This window comes from Molossus molossus, unplaced genomic scaffold (genome assembly GCF_014108415.1).
Source record: "Molossus molossus isolate mMolMol1 unplaced genomic scaffold, mMolMol1.p scaffold_m16_p_13, whole genome shotgun sequence".
Classification (NCBI taxonomy): domain Eukaryota; kingdom Metazoa; phylum Chordata; class Mammalia; order Chiroptera; family Molossidae; genus Molossus; species Molossus molossus.
Genome location: NW_023425348.1, coordinates 91,297,714 through 91,316,307, shown reverse-complemented (window position 1 = coordinate 91,316,307; position 18,594 = coordinate 91,297,714). Strand labels below are relative to the sequence as shown.

Sequence of the window (18,594 nt, the reverse complement as noted above, 5' to 3'; positions counted from 1 at the left end):
GCTGTGAGCCGCCGCCTCCCTTTGTGAGACGTTGGCTTCCCGGCGGACGCCACCGGTTCTAACCGGTTCCAGCAGGTTCCAGCAGTCTCGGGAGCGTCGGCGGTTGGCGCAGCGCGTCACTGCGCACGCGCGCCCCACCCCCAGGTTCTGTGCTGGTCCGAGAACTGGGCGTTGGGGGAGGGGGAGCTGGGTTCCGGAGGGCGCTTCCGGGCCGCCCCTCCTCCCTTTCCCTACACGTGCTCGCTCTTTCCTTCCCGGGGCTGCTGACCTTCAGCTTCCAGCCCCCCTCTGCTTTTCCTTCTCTCTCCCGTCTCCTGTCGTTCCCTCCTTATAAAATGGCACGACTTTTAAGCAGTAAATTCCAACGGGAAGATGCAGTTCAGTGACAGGGCAGGAATTAGGATGGCAACTAAATAATGACAGAAATTGTAAAAAATCGATACCCTTTTTAAAGCCCCTTTGGTTCCTGTAAATGACAGTGGTGTGAACGGCTGGGGGCTGTAGCAGATGAGGGGACTGCCTCCTGCTCCCCCCTACTGCTCCCCACCCCAGTCAGCAGGGCCGGTTTAAGCAGCTACTCCAAACCCACGCTGGCAAAGCCGCCCTCGGTTAACCAGTCTTTCTTCCCCTTTCTTTTTCTCTTCTCCCCTCCCCCTTCCCTTTAAAAGTGGAATATTACTGAGACGCAAGATGGTTCCCTTCAGACACGGTCTTGATGTTTACTCTGGGACTGGAAATTTTTTAATAGAATTTTAGCACTGGAAGGAGGAAAACCGAGTTAGGTTGCCTCATTTTACAAATGGGGATTTGGGAGCCTGAGGAGTTGGTGATTTGCCTAAAATCAGACACACTCATTAGTATCAACCTATTCTTGAATACCAGAATTTCGACTTCATGGTGCCTCCCTTCCTCCCACGCCCCAGCACCACCTTCTCCCAGTACCTTTGTCAGCCTCCTGGGGGGGACTGGGACCCCCTCTGTTATCTATGATCTTTCTCCCACTCTGGAGCCCCTGAGACGAATGTTAAGAGCCCTAAAGTGCTTCAGATAATTCTCAATGTCCCTAAACTAGTCATTCCCATTCCCTTTACAGATTATAGCATTTTACTTATACTGTGAAAATGACTGTATATTATTTGGATAATTCTTAGGTTTGGGGGACGAAATAGAGGATCTGAATGCAGCTCAGCACTGCACTAAGTGATGGCTTGACAAGGCCAGAGAGAAATTTTAATTTTTCTTACCTCCTCTTTTCTGAAAGACTTATTTAAATAAGATGGTAAAATCACCATGTTCTTTGGTGAGGAGATTAATATACATTTGATTATGTGCCTTTTCTCAACTCTTTGAGCTAAGAATCCCTTTAACATAAAACTGCATTTTTCAAGGCCCTTTTTCCCCCGGCCTGCATCATGTTCCGTCTAACTTCAGAGTGTCTGATTGATCGCAGCTGCCCTGTCCACTGGTATTTATCCTCCTCAGTATAAAAATCCAGTCTTCATTTGGGCCTAAAGATACAAATATAAGAGGGAAAAATCCATTTTAGCTGGTTGTCTCATGCTCCCCACCCCTCACCCTCAAAAAAGCCCAGGCTAAGAATAGGAAGTCCTTGGTTTCTGGCAGTGACTCCCCTGAGGTACACCCATGTGACCTTGGGCAATCACCCAAATAACTTCTCAGTGGCAATTTCCTTATGTGTAGAATGAGATTAGATGACAGAAGTGATTATGCCAATTCTATAAAATAAAATGCAGTAAACAAAGAGATGGAAGGAGAACATGGAAATTTTAGATCTCCTGGTTGTGGCTTCAGGAAAGTAGGGCACTGAAAGGGACTCAAATAGCAAAAATTTAGAATCATGACTCCAGGGCCTTCTGTCAGCAAGGCCCTACCTAATCCTCCAGACTCATGCCAAGGCCAGAAACCTCCAGAGAATGTCAGAATCCACTCCACTTCCTTCCCTTTTTACCAAGGCTGGTCAGGCTTACTCAAGAGAGAAGCTTCTGCAGCCTTTCATATTTGGGTCTGGGGTCCAGAGGCCAGCTTAGGTGAGACTTCAGCTACACTTGGATTCCCTCCAGACCTCTTGTTAGTTTTTTATCTAATCCTTGAATTTTTTTCTAATCCTGCATTACTAAAGACTGTTCTAGAAATGCCTATCTCAAACAAAAAGCAAGGAGAGTCCCCAAAAAACGACCTTTTTGTTTTCTAAATACTAGGAATGTGGAGTTCCCAGCCCCCTCCTGCCGCCCACCTGCCCAGAGCTGATTTCTGGAACAATGACTGCACAAGATCGATTGTTCAGCTCCCTCATCTTTGCACACCAGCCAGATCCTGCGGCAGGAAAAAAACCGGAGATGACGCAGCTCAGAGCTCCATTATGCAGAAGAGAGATCAACAAAAACTAGAAGTAGCTAAAGGAGAAACATCTTTAATTCCAAGTAATTTATAGTCTAGTAAGTGAGACAGATGTGTAAACCAGTCACAATACAATGTGATAGTTACTATAACGAAGATATATACAAAGTGCTATGGGAAATAATAAATGGGAGGGATGGAGGGTGGTATAATCCTCTGAATGCTACAGTATGAAATAGGGGGTATGGGAGAACTAACTTCCACTACAGAGAAGAACTGGGAAGTGATGTAGAAAGTGAGAACTTATTTTTTGTCAACTGAGAAATAACTGACCTCTAGAATATATAAATCCACAATAACCTGTAAGTTCTGTCTTTTTGTTTGTTTTTTTATTTTTAGTTTTATTTATTTATTTTTAGAGAGGAAGGGAGAGGGAGAGAGAGAGAAACATCTATGAGCGAGAACATTGATTGGCTGCCTCCTGCATGCCCCCCACTGGGGGTTTGGCCCATAATCTGGGCATGTGCCCTGACTGGGAATTGAACCGGCAACATCTTGGTGCATGGGTCAATGCTCAGCCACTGAGCCACACTGGCTGGGCTGTCTTTTTGTTTTTAAAGCAGATATGAGAATGCAGCTATTCTTTGTAATTTTGGGAGAATATATATATATTTAATATGTTTTTATTGATTTTAGAGAGAGAAACATCAATTGGCTGCCTCCTGCATACCCACCACTGGGGATCAATCCCACAACCCGGGCGTGTATCCTAGCCAAGAATTGTCCTATGCACGGGAAGACACTCATCCAACTGAGCCATACCAGCCAGGGCTACAGGTTTTGCCTTTTTTGTTAATCCTCACCCAAGGATATTTTTCCATTGATTTTTAGATAGAGTGGGAAGGAGAAAGGGGGAGAAAGAGAAATATCTTTGTGAGAGAGACACACTGATTGGTTGCCTCCTGCGTGACCCTGACCAGGGTCAGGGATCCAACCTAAAACCCAGATGCATGCCCTTGACCGGAATCAAGCCCAAGACCCTTCAGTCCTTGGGACTACACTCTAACCACTGAGCAAAACCGGCCAGGGAGAAAGTTTTTTCTTTTTTTTTTCTTTACAGATTTTAGAGAGAGGTGAAGGGAAAAGGAGCCACCTCCTGCATGTGTTGCACTGGGGATTGGGCCCACAATCTGGGCATGTGCCCTGACTGGGAATCGAACCTGTGACTCCTTGGTTCGTGGGCCGATGCTCTAACCACTGAGCTAAACCAGCCAGGGCAACTAGTTCCCTTCTTTGGTTTATTCCCCACATAATGTCTCTGGCACTGAGCCCTTTAGCTTGTTTTGTGGATCTTTCCAGAAGGCCTGGCTGTGGAAGCGCAGCTGTAGCACTGTAAGCTCTGTAAGCAGAGTGACAGCAAAGGGCAGAGCGTGGCTCTCCAGAGGAGCTGCTATAGCCCCATCACTCTCAGCCTAAGAGCTCCGAGGGGCCCCTTGCTGCTTCACCCCATCCAGCATTTCTAGACCTTTCTTCCCCAGGCTGTCCACCCTCCCTGTGGTCACTCTTCTTGTCCCAGTCTTCAGTAGAGACTCTCTACTGACCTCTCCCCAGCAGAGAACAGTCCACCATGCTTTCCTTGGCCCCTCCATTGTCTCTGGCATGTCTGCAGGACAGTATATCCAGCATACAACTTTCATTTCTATAACTTTTTTTTTTTAGATAGAGTTGGAGGGAAGGAGAGAGAGAAACATCGACATGAGAGGGACACATCGACTGGTTGCCTTCCGCATGACCTTGACCAGGGCCAGGGATGAACTGCAACCGAGGTACGTGCCCTTGACCGGAATCAAACCCACGACTCATTGGTCTGCAGGGCAATGCTCCAACCACTGAGCAAAACCGGCCAGGGCTTATTTCTGTAACATTTAAAGAGCACTGTGCATGATCTCTTTCAGTTCTCACAGCCACCTGTGAGGGAGATGTTGCTGTTATCCCCTTAGACGGATGAGGAAACTGAGGCCTAGGATGTCTGTCTTGGTATCACTAGTGCGTGGAACACAACAAAAGTTCAATATTTGTCTATTGAGTGATGACTAAATAAATTGGAACAGTGTGTCTTGAGATTAAAAACCCAAGAACAGTGAAAAGAGCATTGTGGTGTATGCTCAGGAGGTGCAGCATGACTGGGTGACCGATAAGCCAGCACAGAAGGAGTTGTGGGAGGACCCGGGTTTCCCATTCTGGAATGTCCCTACAGAGACATTGTTACAGTAAGTTCAGTGGTAATGTGAGGTTTTCAGCAGTTTGTTATACTTTTTAAGTACTGGAGTATCATGCCTAAGTATTACTAGTAAGGAAGAAGGAAGTGATTAGACGCAACTCGATGTGGCTCCATAGAAACAAAACACAACTGCCCATCTGGATGGAGTGACTGCGTGGAGTTGGAACTGTGTATGAAATGGGGAGCTGCTTCCTCTCTGAAGAACTTCTAGACAGATTGTGATCCAGGAAGACAGGAGAAGACCCAAAGGTCCCCTTAGGGTTCCATGGAGCTCCAGTTGAACATTCACCCTCTAGAGTGGAGGGGAGTGAGTGGAAGGCTCAGGCCTTGCTGTCATTCTGCTGTATGACTCACTGTGGGGAGGCAGTGTGTCTGGTCCTCACCTGTGCTGGGGCCTCTGGTTACTCACCCTCTGGGGCCTGCTGAGTGGACCTTCAGAAATAGCCTGAAGGAACCAGGAGGCTTCCCAGTGAGTCATACTCACCTGTGATCTGTTCAATCACCCACTTTGAGGTCCCAGGCAGATGTTTGGGTTAGCATCATATACGCATTGCATACCCAGCATGAAGCCCATTAAACATTTCACACATTCCACACACTTACTCATTCTTCCTCAATACAACTGTGGCCCACATCCCACAGCAACAAGTCTTGTAGAACACGGAGGTAGAGGTCATCTAGTTCCAGGAACTAGTTTGCCAATGGGTATATTTCTCAATATGCACCAGGAAAAAACAGAAGCCCATAGCATTATGGATCCTTCTTGGGGCTAAGGTCATAGTAGAACCATATAGTGACTAAGGTGGAGTGGACCTTAAAACTCATTAAGCGATGGAAAACCACTAGAAAGCAGGGGGAGCAGAAAGGGAAGACTACAGTAAGGTCTGGGAGGGCTTGAATTACCTGGAGAGGGAGTTTGAACTCTGGTTTTTGGGGCGGAAGGATGACTTCCGAGCTGGGAGAGGCCCTGGTTTGGGGAGATATTGTGTGGCTGCTCTTTGCAAGGTGGCTGAGCTGGGAGTGGTGGCAGAGGGGAGGGCACTGGAGTCCATTCCTGCAGCCCAGGCCAGAGGTCATGGAGGCCTGGATTGGGGTGGGTGGTGGCCATGGGATAAGAGAAGGAACACAGGTATAGAAAATCTGCCTGAGGCTCTCTGGGCATCCCACACTATTCTCTCTGTCCCTGCAGCCCCCCTGGCCCTTTCCAGACTCATGTTCTTTACTCTTTTTTGTTTTGTTTTTTCTCTATTGATTTTAGAGAGAGAGGAAGGTAGAGGGAGAGAGAGATAGAAACATCGATGAGAGAACATTGATTGACTGCCTCTTGTATGCCCCCCACTGAGGATTTGGCCCACAACCTGGTCATGTGCCCTGACCAGAAATCAAACTGGTGACCTCTTGGTGCATGGGTCGATGCTCAACCACTGAGCCACTCCGGCCAGGCTCATTCTTTACTCTTTTTTTTTTTTTAGATCGTCACCCGAAGATATTTTTCTGTTTATCTTCAGCTTAACAATAACCCACAACCTTCCAACCAACTTTTATATTTATCTTCAGATAGAGTGGGAGGGAACGAGAGAACATTGATGTGAGAGGGACACATCGACTAGCTGCCTCCTGCACAACCCTGACCATGGCCAGGGACGAACCGCAACCAAGGTATGTGCCTTTGGCTGGAATTGAGCACAAGACTCATTGGTCCATAGGCCGACGCTCTACCACTGAGCCAAACCGGCCAGGGCACGTTCTTTACTCTCTTTTTTTTTTATCCTCACCTGAGAACATCCTCCCATTTTTTGTTCAGCTAGAGTGAGTGGGAGGGAGAGAAAGGAAGAGAAAGAGAGAGAGAGAAACATCGATGTGAAGGGGACACATCGAGTGGCTGCCACCCGCATGACCAACCAGGGCCGGGGACAAACTGCAACCGAGGTACGTGCCCTTAGCGGGAACCGAACCCGGGTCTCTCAGGACTGCAGGCCGACGCTCTAACCACTGAGCCAAACCAGCCAGGGCACGTTCTTTACTCTTGATGGCACATCTGCTTGGAATATATCTCCCTATTCTTCGGATAAGACTCATTCTCATTACTTTGCCCAGACATCCCTTCTCTGTCAGGGCCTCTCTGACCAGCTATCCAGTCATCCGGTATCACCGCCCCTTAGTTATCTTACCATCTGTCTCAGCACAGCCTATATTTTCCTGGGTGATGGCTGTGTTAACAGGTCCCCTTGCTCCTCTGAAGGTCAGTGGGAATGCAAGTTTTGCAGTCTGGTTGTTTAAGAGGAGGGGTGCCACTGCTGGAGCCTGAGAGTGGGGACAGAAGCCTCAGGTGTTACGCACAGACGTGGGAGAGGCAGGTTTGTGACAACCTCTCGGAGGTGAGAAACCCCTCCCAGCTGTGGACAAAGGATGCAGACACCATAGAGATGTCATTTTGTTCTGTTTGGTAACCTTTTTTTTTTTTAATCCTCACCCAAGGACACTTTTGCATTTATCTTCAGATAGAGTGGGAAGGAGAGAGGGAGGAAGAGAGAGAGAGAAACATCAATCAGAGAAAGACACATCGAGTGGCTGCCTCCCACACGACCCCAACCAGGGAGGGAACAAACTGCAACTGAGGTACATGCCTTTAGCGGGAACTGAACCCGGGTCTCTCCGGTAGCCCCCCTAACTGCTAAGCCAAACTGGCCTGGGCCTTACTTTTTTTTTAAATCCTCACCCAAGGCCCAGGCCAGTTTGGCTCAGCGGTTGGAGTGTTGGCCCGCAGACCAGAGTCGCGGGTTCGATTCCAGTCAGGGGCTCATACCTCAGTTGCAGTTGGATCCCTGGCCCCAGTTGGGATTGTGTGGGAGGCAACCAATGAATGTGTCTCTCTCACATTGATGTTTCTCTCTTCCTTCCTCCCTCCAATTCTATCTGAAGATCAATGAGGATTTTTTTTTTTTAATCCTCACACAGGGATATTTTTCCATTGATCTTCAGATAGACTGGGAGGGAGAGAGGGAGGGAGAGAAACATAGATGCAACTGACTGCCTCCCGCAGTACCCTGACCAGGGCAGGGGACGGAACCACAACCAAGGTACATGCCCTGGACTGGAATCGAATCCGCGACTCTGGTCTTTGGGCGACACTTAACTGCTGAACCAAACTGGCCAGGGTTGGTAACCTTACTTATTGCCCTAAGGCCAGAGCTCTGTCTGGCCACCCCCATCCCAGCTGTTGCTGTTGTGGGAGAACCTAACTTGATAGAGCAGAGCTGAGAGTCCAGAGTAAGGAAAGGTGGGGTGGGGGAGTGGGGAGAGACCTTCTGGTGTCTTCCCAGCTCCACTCTCACACAAGTCACTTCTTCCACTTGGGAACTGTTGGAAATAAATATACAAAATACTCCCCCAGGAAAACAGAGCAGAAGTGGTGCACCCTTCGTTCAGGTGCCCCTGGGCTTGTTCCAGGCCTGCTGCCTTGTACTCTGGGGAGACACAGCCACAGGGAGCTGGCCTGGCTCAAGAACACTGACATGATGGTGGAAGCTGCCATTCCTTCCCTTTGCCTTCCCAGAAACAGGAATCCTAGGGCCTCTGGGACCTGTCAGTCAGGGTGACAACTCCAGTTTCCATGGCGGCACAGTGCCCTGTGTGCCTGAAGTTCTGCCAGTCCACACCAGACCGGCCTTCTGTGGCTGTTTCGGAATCTCCGAGGCGAGCCCTGGCCTCTTCAGCCTGCAGCCTACTCCAGCAGAAGAACCTTGGACTCGGCAGGGCGTGGGAGGAGGGTGGAGCTGAAAACAGCACTGGGAAAGAACTTGGGTGGAAATTTCCATGGCTGTTCTGCTTCGGCAAAGACTTTAGCTGAGGCCTTTTGGCCTAGACAGACACCAGTGGGCTAGAGACCACCAAAGTCATACAGTCGCTCTTCCTCATTGTCCCAGATTCTCATCACTTACTGTCCCACCCTGAAGCAGAGCCATAAAGCTCAACCAGTTGTGTCCCCTCTTTCTAGCCCAGTTTGCTGTCAGATCCTTAGTTCACACAACATCCTGCCCTATCTCACCCAAGGTCATACCCATACTTCCTGCCAGAGGGAGCCTCCCCCTTAGGGGCCAGGTCAGAGTCCTTTCCTCCCGCAGGAGGCTGCTGAATGGTCAGTCCTTCCTGCAGACTCCTGTGGCTTTTGTGGTCCAGTGACCTCAACAGCTCTACTGTGATCACACCCTTCACTCGGTGACTCATCTGTTGTGACCTTAAGCTATGGCATATGACACTGTTGTTTGTCTTTGTCACTTAACATCCTTGAAAATGGGTCTTCCTATAGCCCTACCTCAGCTCAGAGTAGCTCTGCACACTGCTTATGCAGCATCGAAGTCGATCCTGTGTGGCCTCAGGCTGGTGCTGGGGACTGAGAGGCTCACCTCACTCTGGGTTCCAGTTACTGGTTCTTGGATCCACCAGCAGTGCAAGCCAGCCCTTCCCCAGTAGGAGTCCAGCAGTAATGTGTGTAGGTCTGACCTACCTCCCTGCCCCCAGCCAGAATCCCAGCATGGCCAGTTCTGCAGGCTGAAAGATAAGGACTAGGCCCTGGGGCCTGTCCTTCCATGGGGCCTGTCTGGCCTTGCCCACCAGCCCTCAGCTCCACATGGGTGTCTTGGAGCCAGCAGGTGTTTCCTTCCCATTCTTCCCCTCAGCCTAAAAGTCACCCTCCTTGGCTGGTGAAGCCTTCCTTCTGCTCCCCTGAAAACCATGGCTCTCTCCCTCCTCTGCATTCCTACCCCCAGCTCATCTGGTCCTGTAACACTGCAAGCATTAGAGAGCCATCATGGAGAGAGTGTCACACACTCCTCCGAGCCTGGTTCCTCAACTTGCTGGCTGTATTCTGTGATGTCAACAAGTTATCTAACCTCTCTGAATCAAGTTCATTCTTCAGTGAAGTAGAAATAATCTGTGTTGTACCCTCTTCTCAGGGCTGTGAGGCTATCAGGAGCTTGGTACAGTGCCTGGCTCAAATGATGGGTGCTCCAAATGGTGGCTGTCACTACCGAGTTAGGCTATCTTCCTCTCCCCTCCAGTGCCAAGCACAGTGCAGGGCACGCTTCCCCAACTCCCAGGCCCCTGGATCTGACTGGAGCCGGGCACATCTCGGGAAGGGTTAAACACTGGCAGTGACTTCATCCCCTGCCCCTTAAGCGGGAAGGAGGCAGAGAAGGTAGCAAAATCAGGCTGAAGGCTGGGTGGAATTTTCCAGTACTTAGAAACAGGACCAGTCTGAGTTACTAAGGGAGGTCACTATGGAAACAGTCACATGTGCCTGCCTTCTGGTTATTCCAACCTGGCTTGAGGCCGATGACACAAGCTCCAGGCCTCTTCATTGGCTGCTACCATCCTCTTGCCACTGAAATCTAGCAGGAGATTGGTCCATCGCAGTTGCTGGGCTCCAGTTAGACCTTCCCCACCCCCACCAGGAACCTGCTGGAAGCTGTTGTTTTGAGCCTGAGCAAGACAGATAGGCTGCCAAAGATGTTGCCATAGCAACTGCCTTCCTTTCTGCCCTACTTGGAGTTAATAGTTGACTTCTTTATAGTTAAAGGACTTTTCAAAGGCAAAGAGGGTGTCGGCCATTTACACTAACCTGACCTCCTCCTGAAGGAACCAGCTCTCATCTTCCAGAGTAGTCAAGGAATTTCTGAGCCTCCACATATAGCTTTGGTTACCCATCCATCCTAGGGGTCTTGATTTCCTTCTGTGAAATGAAATACAGGGTAGGGCAAAAGTAGTTTTACAGTTGTTCATATGGAAGATAATACAATAATTAATAATACAAAAATAAACTGTTTTGTGTAGTCACAACTGTAAACCTACTTTTGCCCCACCCTGTATTTATTCCAGGACTATCTTTTTTTTTCTTTCTTTTTTAAAATCCTCACCCGAGGATATTTTTCTATTTATCTTCAGATAGAGTGGGAGGGAGGGAGGGAGAGAGAAACATCAATGTGAAAGAGACAAATGGACTGGTTGCCTCCCACATGACCCTGACAAGGGTCGGGGGCGAACTGCAACCAAGGTACGTGCCCTTGGCGGAATCAAACCCACAACTCATTGGTCCGCAGCCAATGCTCTTACTGCTGAGCCAAACCGGCCAGGACTTCTTTATTGATTTTAGAGAGAAAGGAAGGGAGAGGGGGAGAGAGAGAGAACATTAATCAGCTGCCTCCTGCATACCCCCACTGGGGATCAGCCCACAACTGGGCATGTGTCCTGACCAGGAATCAAACTGGCAACCTTTTTTTTTTTTTATCCTCACTGGATGGAGGACATTTTTCCATTCTTTGTTCATATTGAGCAGGAGGGAGAGAGAGGAAGAGGGAGAGAAACATCAACGTGAAAGGGACACATTGAGTGGTCACCACCTGCATGACCCAACCAGGGCCGGGGACAAACTGCAACCGAGGCACATGCCCTTAGCGGGAACCAAACCCGGGTCTCTCCAGACCACAGGCCGAAGCTCTAACCGCTGAGCCAAACTGGCCAGGGCGAACTGGCAACCTCTTGATGCATGGGTCGACATTCAAGCACTGAGCCACACCGGCCAGGCTCACTACCTTCTAAAGCTGGAGTAAGGCTCCTACTGAACCAAGGTTGCAAATGATCATTGTAAACTGTAAAGCTCGGTGCACTCACCATGAGTCTTTAATGGACTGGCATTGACATTAGCTTAGGGAAAAATGGCCCTATGTGGTAGAGTTAACCCACCTCCCCCGAATCCAGGTCTCTCTGAACCACAGGCCGACGCTCTAACCGCTGAGCCAAACCGTCAAGGACCCAGGCAGCTCCTCTTAAAGGGCCCGCACACGGACTTATCGGACTCTCTCCCTCTAAGCTCCGAGGGGAGGCAGCTTGAGGGGCGCCAGAGACATACAGGGAAGAACTGAGCTGTTTGGCACTGGAGCAAGGGCTGGAGAGGGGACTTTCTCCTGGACAGACGTGCTGTCAGAGGCCTTTGTTCCTTTGATAAGCCCTTCCCTGGGGCAGCAGACAGCCACCATATCTGGGACTCCAGCAACCTGACTCACACTGGTTGCCCCGCCCTGGTGATTCCCTGAGGCCCCGCCCAGCCAACTTTCAGGCCCACCCAAGCTGTTGCCAGTTGCTTCACCACAGGATTGGCCTGTCTTGGATCCTGCTTCAGGTTTTCCTAAATTCTTTCAAACAAGCAGCATCTGGTCTCAGCTAGCCCCATACCTCTCATTAAGTAATACACAGAAACAAACACAGAGAGGCAGCAAAAATGAGGAGACAAAAAAACAGGTCCCAAATGAAAGAACAGAACAAAACCCCAGGAAAAGAACTAAGTGAAATAGAAAAGATCTAAGCGAAATAGAGATAAGTAACCTAACAGATGCTGAGTTCAAAACACTGCTTATAAGAATGCTCAATGGCCCTGGCCAGTTTGGCTCAGCGGTTAGAGCGTCAGCCTGCGGTCCGGAGAGACCTGGGTTCGGTTCCCGCTAAGGGCACGTCGTACCTTGGTTGCAGTTTGTCCCCGGCCCTGGTTGGTTGTGCGGGTGGCAGCCACTCGATGTGTCCCTTCACGTTGATGTTTCTCTCTCTCTCTCTTCCTCACTCTCCCTTCCACTCTATCTGAACAAAAAAGGGAAAAAAAAGTCCTTGGGGGAGGATAAAAAGAACAAAAACAAAAAAACAAACGAACAAAAAAAAGAGTTTCCCAGACAAGGAAAAGCTGAAGGAATTCATCACCATCAAACCATTATTATATGAAATGTTGAATAGTCTTCTTGAAGAAAAAGATAAAAAATATGAACAAACAAAATGGCAATTAATACATATCTATTGACAGTTGAATCTACAAACAAAATGAACAAGCAGAACAGAAACATTCTCATAGATACAGAGAACATTTTGTTGGTTGCCAGATGTGAGGGTGATGGGGGATGGGGGATGGGTGAAAAAAGTGAAGGGATTAAGAAGTCCAAATTGGTTGCTAGACTGACAAACCTCAAAGGGAAGAGGGGTTGGGGAGTGGGAAGAAATAAACCAAAGAACTTATATGCATATATGCATAACCAATAGACACAGACAACAGTGTGGGGAAAGGCGGGGGGGGGGGGCAGGAGTGGGAAGGAGGAGGTCAATGGGGGGAAAATGAGGAACATCTGTAATACATTCAACAATAAAGATAAGTTTAAAAAAATAAAATAAATAAATAAATGTTTTATTATGAAAAAATCCAAATTTAAAAAAAAGTAGCTCTGGCTAGTGTGGCTCCGTTGGTTGGAGCATAGTTCTGTATACTGAAAGGTTGCAGTTCGATCCCGGTCAGGGAACATACTTAGGTTGTGAGTTAAATCCCTGGTTGCAGCATGTATGGAAGGCAATGGATTGATGTTCTCTCTCATATCGATTTTTTTCTCTCTTTCCCTCTCTCTCTAAAATCAGTAAGCATATCCTCAGGTGAGGATTAAAAAAAAAAAAGTAGCCCTGGCCGGTATGGCTCAGCGGTTAGAGCGTCGGCCCGCGGTCCGGAGAGACCCGGGTTCGGTTCCCGCTAAGGGCACATACTTTGGTTGCAGTTTGTCCCCAGCCCTGATTGGTCGTGCGGGTGGCAGCCACTCGATGTGTCCCTTCACGTCGATGTTTCTCTCTCTCCCTTCCTCTCTCTCCCTCCCACTCTATCTGTACAAAAAATGGAAAAGTATCCTCGGGTGAGGATAAAAACAAACAAACAAACAAAAAAGTAAAAAAGTAATAAGACCAGTTTAATGAAATTCCTTTATTACTAAGCCTTGGGCACTTTTGTTTCCCATTCCCCATGCCTTGGATTATTCTGAAGCAAATCACAGACATCGTATAAAGTACCTGTAAATAAATTATTTTAACATAATCACATTAGCATCTTCACACTTAAAAAATGAATGATACTTTAATATTAATTTTTAAATATACAAGTTTGTCTGAGTTTTTTTGTTTTTTGGGCAGTTTTTTTGTTTAATTGGGATCTAACCAGAGTGCACATGTTTCCTTCTTTGTCTCTTAAGACTCTGTTATGTTCTATAGTTTTTCTCTCCCCACTTTTGTTTCCCCTGTAATTTATTTGCTGAAGACTGGGTTGTTTGCCCTTGGGGTTTTGCTGATCAGATCCCTGTGGTGTGGGGTAACATATTCTTCTGACCCTGCTGCATGTCTTGTAAATAGGTGATTAGATCTAGAAGCTTGATCCAATTTGGGTTCTTTTTTTTAAAAGAATATTTTATGGCCCTGGCTGGTTTGGCTCAGCGATTAGAGCATTGGCTCTCAGACTAGAGAGTCATGGGTTCGATTCTGGTCAAGGGTGTGTACCTTGGTTGCGGTTCAATTCCTGGCCCTGGTTGGGGTCATGCAGGAGGCAACCAATCGGTGTGTCTCTCTCATATCAGTGTTTCTCTCTCTCCCTCCCACTCTATCTGAAAATCAAGGGAAAAGTGTCCTCAGGTGAGGATTTAAAAACAAAAACAAAAAAAATGAGAGCCATACTACTCTAAGGGGAATTATTTGTCTCTAGGCCTCTTGCCTGGCTCTAGCCAGAGCCCCAGAAAATGCCTTGCTGAGTTGCAGTTGTTCTTGGCATCCTACTCACTGCTGATGTCGCAATGCCCTGTGAACACCTTTAGTTAGGAAAGTGCTGTTGACAGCCACCACATCCCTTTACGAAGACAATATGAGAAATTTCTTCTTTCTTATAAACTTCCAGCAAAATGTTTGCTTTTCCTGAGAAATTGGGATGCTTTTCCTTATGGACAAGATAAATCATGTAATAAATTCTGTTCCCTTTTTCTTTGGTACCCAGGAAGCTCAAAGCCATACAAGGCACAACTTTGACAGTTATGCAGATTCTATAACTTTTGTTTTTAATTCTATGCCCTTTTCCCTGTTTTGTTTTGTTTTCTTTTTAATCCTCACCTGAGGATATGTTTTTTTCATTGATTCTAGAGAGGAAGGGAGAGAGAGAGAGAGTAACATCAATGTAAGAAACATCAATTGGTTGCCTACTTTATGCATCCCCAACCTGAGTATGTGCCCAGACTGGGAATCTAACCTGAGACCTTTTGGTGCATGGGAGAGCATTCTAACCACTGAGCCATACAGGCCAGTTTTCCCTGACCTTTTAAGCCTGTCTGGACTTTCTCTGCCTGATTTTTAGCTAGCTAGCTAGCTCACTCTCATTGTATGTTTATTTCTGACTTTTCTTTTATTTTTCTTTTTTTATCCTCACTGGAGGATATGCTTAGAAAGACGAAAGAAGAGAGAGAGAGACGATATGAGTGAGAAACATCAATCAGTTGCCCTCCATAACCTCCCTGACTGGGATCAAATCCGCAACCCAGGTATGTGCCATGACTGGGAATCAAACCGGCAACCCTTTGGTGCACAGGATGATGCTCAACCAACTGAGCCTCTCCAGCCAGGCTCACTGTATGTTTATTTATTTATTTTATCCTCACCTGAGGACATTTTTTCATTTTTTGTTCAGATAGAGCGGGAGGGAGAGAGAGAGAGAGGAAGGGAGAGGGAGAGAGAGAGAGAGAAATATCAATGAGAGAGACACATTGATTGGCCGGCACCCGGCGCCCCTCCCCTGCCCCTCACTGGGGATCGAGCCCACAACCTGGGCATGTGCCCTGACCCCCTGACCGGGAATAGAACCAGCGACTTCTTGGTCCATGGGTGGATGCTCAACCAACTGAGCCACACTGGCTGGGCTGCTTAACTACTTTGTTTTTTGTTTGTTTTTACCCTCACTCCAGGACATTTTTTTTTGTTTGTTTTTTTGTTCAGATAGAGTGGGAGGGAGAGAGAGAGAGAGAGAAACATCGAAGTGGAAGGGACATATCAAGTGGCTGCCACCCGCACGACCAACCAGGGCCGGGGACAAACTGCAACCGAGGTGCGTGCCCTTAGCGGGAACCGAACCCAGGTCTCTCTGGACCGCAGGCCGACGCTCCAACTGCTGAGCTAAACCGGCCAGGGCTGCTTAACTACTTTGAACCCCAGACCTCCCCAGCCGTGGTCTACAGGAGGCTGCGTATACCAATCCCCCACCCCGGGAACCCCAGACCAGAAGGCCCTGGCTGATGCAGCTGCGAGATGCTTGGCTGTCCCGCCGCCACCACCGCCCGCACGCGAGGCGGGGACGCGGGTGCGGTTATTGGAGCCGCGCTTCGCCGTCGCCGGTGACCTCAGCCCGAGTGACCTCAGTCGGCAGCCGCTGCCCGCAGCCCTGCGGCACAAGGAGAAGGGACGTGGGCCTGGTTCGCAGTTCCGGGGCCCACTCCAGCCCAGCCTGGGACAGAGCGAAGCCCCAGGGCACCAGCCCCTCCTCCGACGCGGTTCCCTCTCCCGCCCCGCCCAGCGTCCCTTGACACCGGTTCCTGTGGGGGACGAGTGACCTGTGCACCCGGCCCAGCCTCAGCCCTCTGGCGGAAAGTGCCAGGCCCAGTGCTGGGGGTTCACACACGCACTGGTTCCTGGTTTGGGGAGGCAGGAGAAGCGAGGGGAGCTGGCAGACGCTCCCAGGGAAGGCCCTCCAGGGGGCTGCCTGGAGCCCAGGAAGGCTCCGGAGCTCCCCACGGACAGAACAGGGCGCGCGGAAGAGGGGTCCGGGATCGGAAGACTTGTGCAAAGGCACAGGAGTGTGCAGGAGCGCCCCCTGTCCGAAGAGGCCGTGAATGTGCGCAGAGCGGACGAGAAGGAAGGTCGTGCAGAGGCCATTGGCTGGGATGTGAAGGGCTTGATGCCAGGCCGCCCAGGGTGTTGGGTGCCGCTGGCCCTGTCCTGTATGTGTAGGGGGAGAGGGGAGACGGACCACACGCAAGAGGCCAGCCCCCGCTGAGGCACAGCAAGGGCTTGAAAGCTGTGTGGAAATGGGTGGCTCAGAGGGTACTGTATAGATAACCTTTGTGGATGACAAGGGGCCACACGCTTACCTGTCAAGTTCAGGTAAGGCCTCACTGGCATCCTTGAAAACTTAAAGACCTAAAGTAACCACAAAGGATGATCTGAAATGAAAACTTTTTAACTAAAAGCAGTTTATGGCAGCTAGTCATGTCCTAGGCCGGCATCTTCCCTGACAAAGGTCCATCTTTACCATAACTGAGTCTGTCTATTGTCTTTTTACATCTATAAGGTATCTTTGAAATGTCAGAGTAATTTCCCTCTTCCTGGACCCCTCAAAGCACAGTCACCACTCTGTGGGGATCACAAATCTCCTCATTGTTACTGAGTTAATTGTTGACTGATAACTATCCTGTACCCACCTATGTAAAAGGTGTGTCTATCATTTTACTTTTTATCTGATCCCAGAGGGTTCCCTGCTTTGCCTTCTCATGCCTCCCTAATTTAACCCACTTATGTCTCCTCTTTAAAAAAAAAAGGGGGGGGTTATTGATTTTTTTAGAGAAGAAAGGAGAGCGATATTAAACATTGATGTCAGCCGGCTGCTTCCTGCACACCCCGCCACCCCGCACTGGGGGTGGAGCCTGCAACCCTGAATGTGCCCTGACCCCTGACCAGGAAGGGAATCGAACTGGGCCCTCTCAGTCCATAGGACCTTGCTCAGTCCCCTGAGCCACACTGGCTGTGCACTTAGGTCTCTTCTTTTGATTGTAATGTATAAAATAAGGTGCAAAACTGCCATTCTCTGGAGCATTATCTCAATCCCTTGAGATTTTGCTTCCTGGCAATTGACAACAGTTTTGGCTCAAATAAACTCACAAAAATTCTTCACAGATTTGCATGTTTCTTACGCTGACATCTTTCTGAAGACCCATGTTCCCCCTGCTCCACCTCTCAGGCACATGAGCCTGGGTTGTTCCCCCTCCCCTCTGCCCTGCTTCTCCCAAGATGTTCCCTTCATCCTTTCCGCAAACCTGGGACATTCTTCTTCCTCCAGTCAGTCCTGACACCTCCACCTTCCACCCTGCATCTGTCCTGTGCTCGTTATATGAGGGGCATGGTCTGATGACCCCACGGTTGCTCTTTCTAGAGCCCTTTTCTGCCTGCAGACTCCCCTCCCCAGCCTGGAACTCCTTGGGTTTCCCTAGCCACCGCAGAGACCCTGGGCGCCTCCCCAACCCGCCTCAATTTGGCACCACAGGGCCAAGATCCGCCTCCAGACCCAGAGGCCCCTTCAGATTCTTCTTGAATGACTCAGGCCAAGTGGTGCCTCACGTGACTGTCCTAGTAAACATCCCTCCAGGGCATTTGGGACTCTGGACCTGGGGAAAACCTGTTTTGGGACATGAGATTCACCTTATTTTTTAACCACTAACATGGCAAAACAAACCATAAGATAAGTAGGAATAAATTTAAGAAATATATGAGGCTCTATGTAGAAAGTTATGAAAGATTTTGGTCTTTTATAACATGTTTAAAACAAAAGGTTGTGCTATTTAAACCTGTAATGTTGATATATTTTATAAACAACAATGAAACGTATGAAGCAAAAAGTAAACACACACACACACACACACACACACACACACACACACACACCCAAGGCAATAGCACTGTGTTTTTCCAGGTTTCTTCTCTACCTTTCGGAGCTTATTCCTGGAACTTGCTTTTAGGGGTGAGTCAGGAAGTTGAACACATCTCTAAGTAGCTGTGACGCAGCTTGGGCTGTGCAAATGCTGTTGCTGAGGCACTGGGAACCTTCGTCAGGAGATAGTCATGAGCACCAGGGAGGCTGCTGTGAGGGGGTGGGGCTTAATTTAGGCCCGGAAGGATGAGTTGGTGGATAAAGTGGGCAGGACATTCCAGGAAGGGGACTTGGTCTGGAGGTGGGATAATCATACTACATGGCCGAGCCCTGACAGGGGGAAGACAGAGGGCCCACAGAGGCGTGGGGCTGAGCCAGGCAGAAGCCCTGTAGCCGTGTCCTGGCTGGTGCCTTATGCAGAGCCAGGCTAGAA

General features: G+C 48.9%; 1 long non-coding RNA gene across 2 annotated transcripts; it reads right to left on the bottom strand.

Moving 5' to 3' along the window:
* Nucleotides 1–723: 723 nt before the first annotated feature.
* On the bottom strand, nt 724–18,349 carry LOC118629010. Of its 2 annotated transcripts, XR_004959338.1 has the most exons (5): nt 18,217–18,349; nt 16,609–16,657; nt 10,260–10,370; nt 2,255–2,334; nt 724–1,508 (listed from the first exon to the last, which is right to left on the bottom strand). It is a non-coding gene; the product is annotated as an uncharacterized LOC118629010 (long non-coding RNA). The 2 variants fall into 2 exon arrangements; XR_004959337.1 differs by lacking the exon at nt 16,609–16,657.
* Between the last annotated feature and the right edge of the window lie 245 nt (nt 18,350–18,594).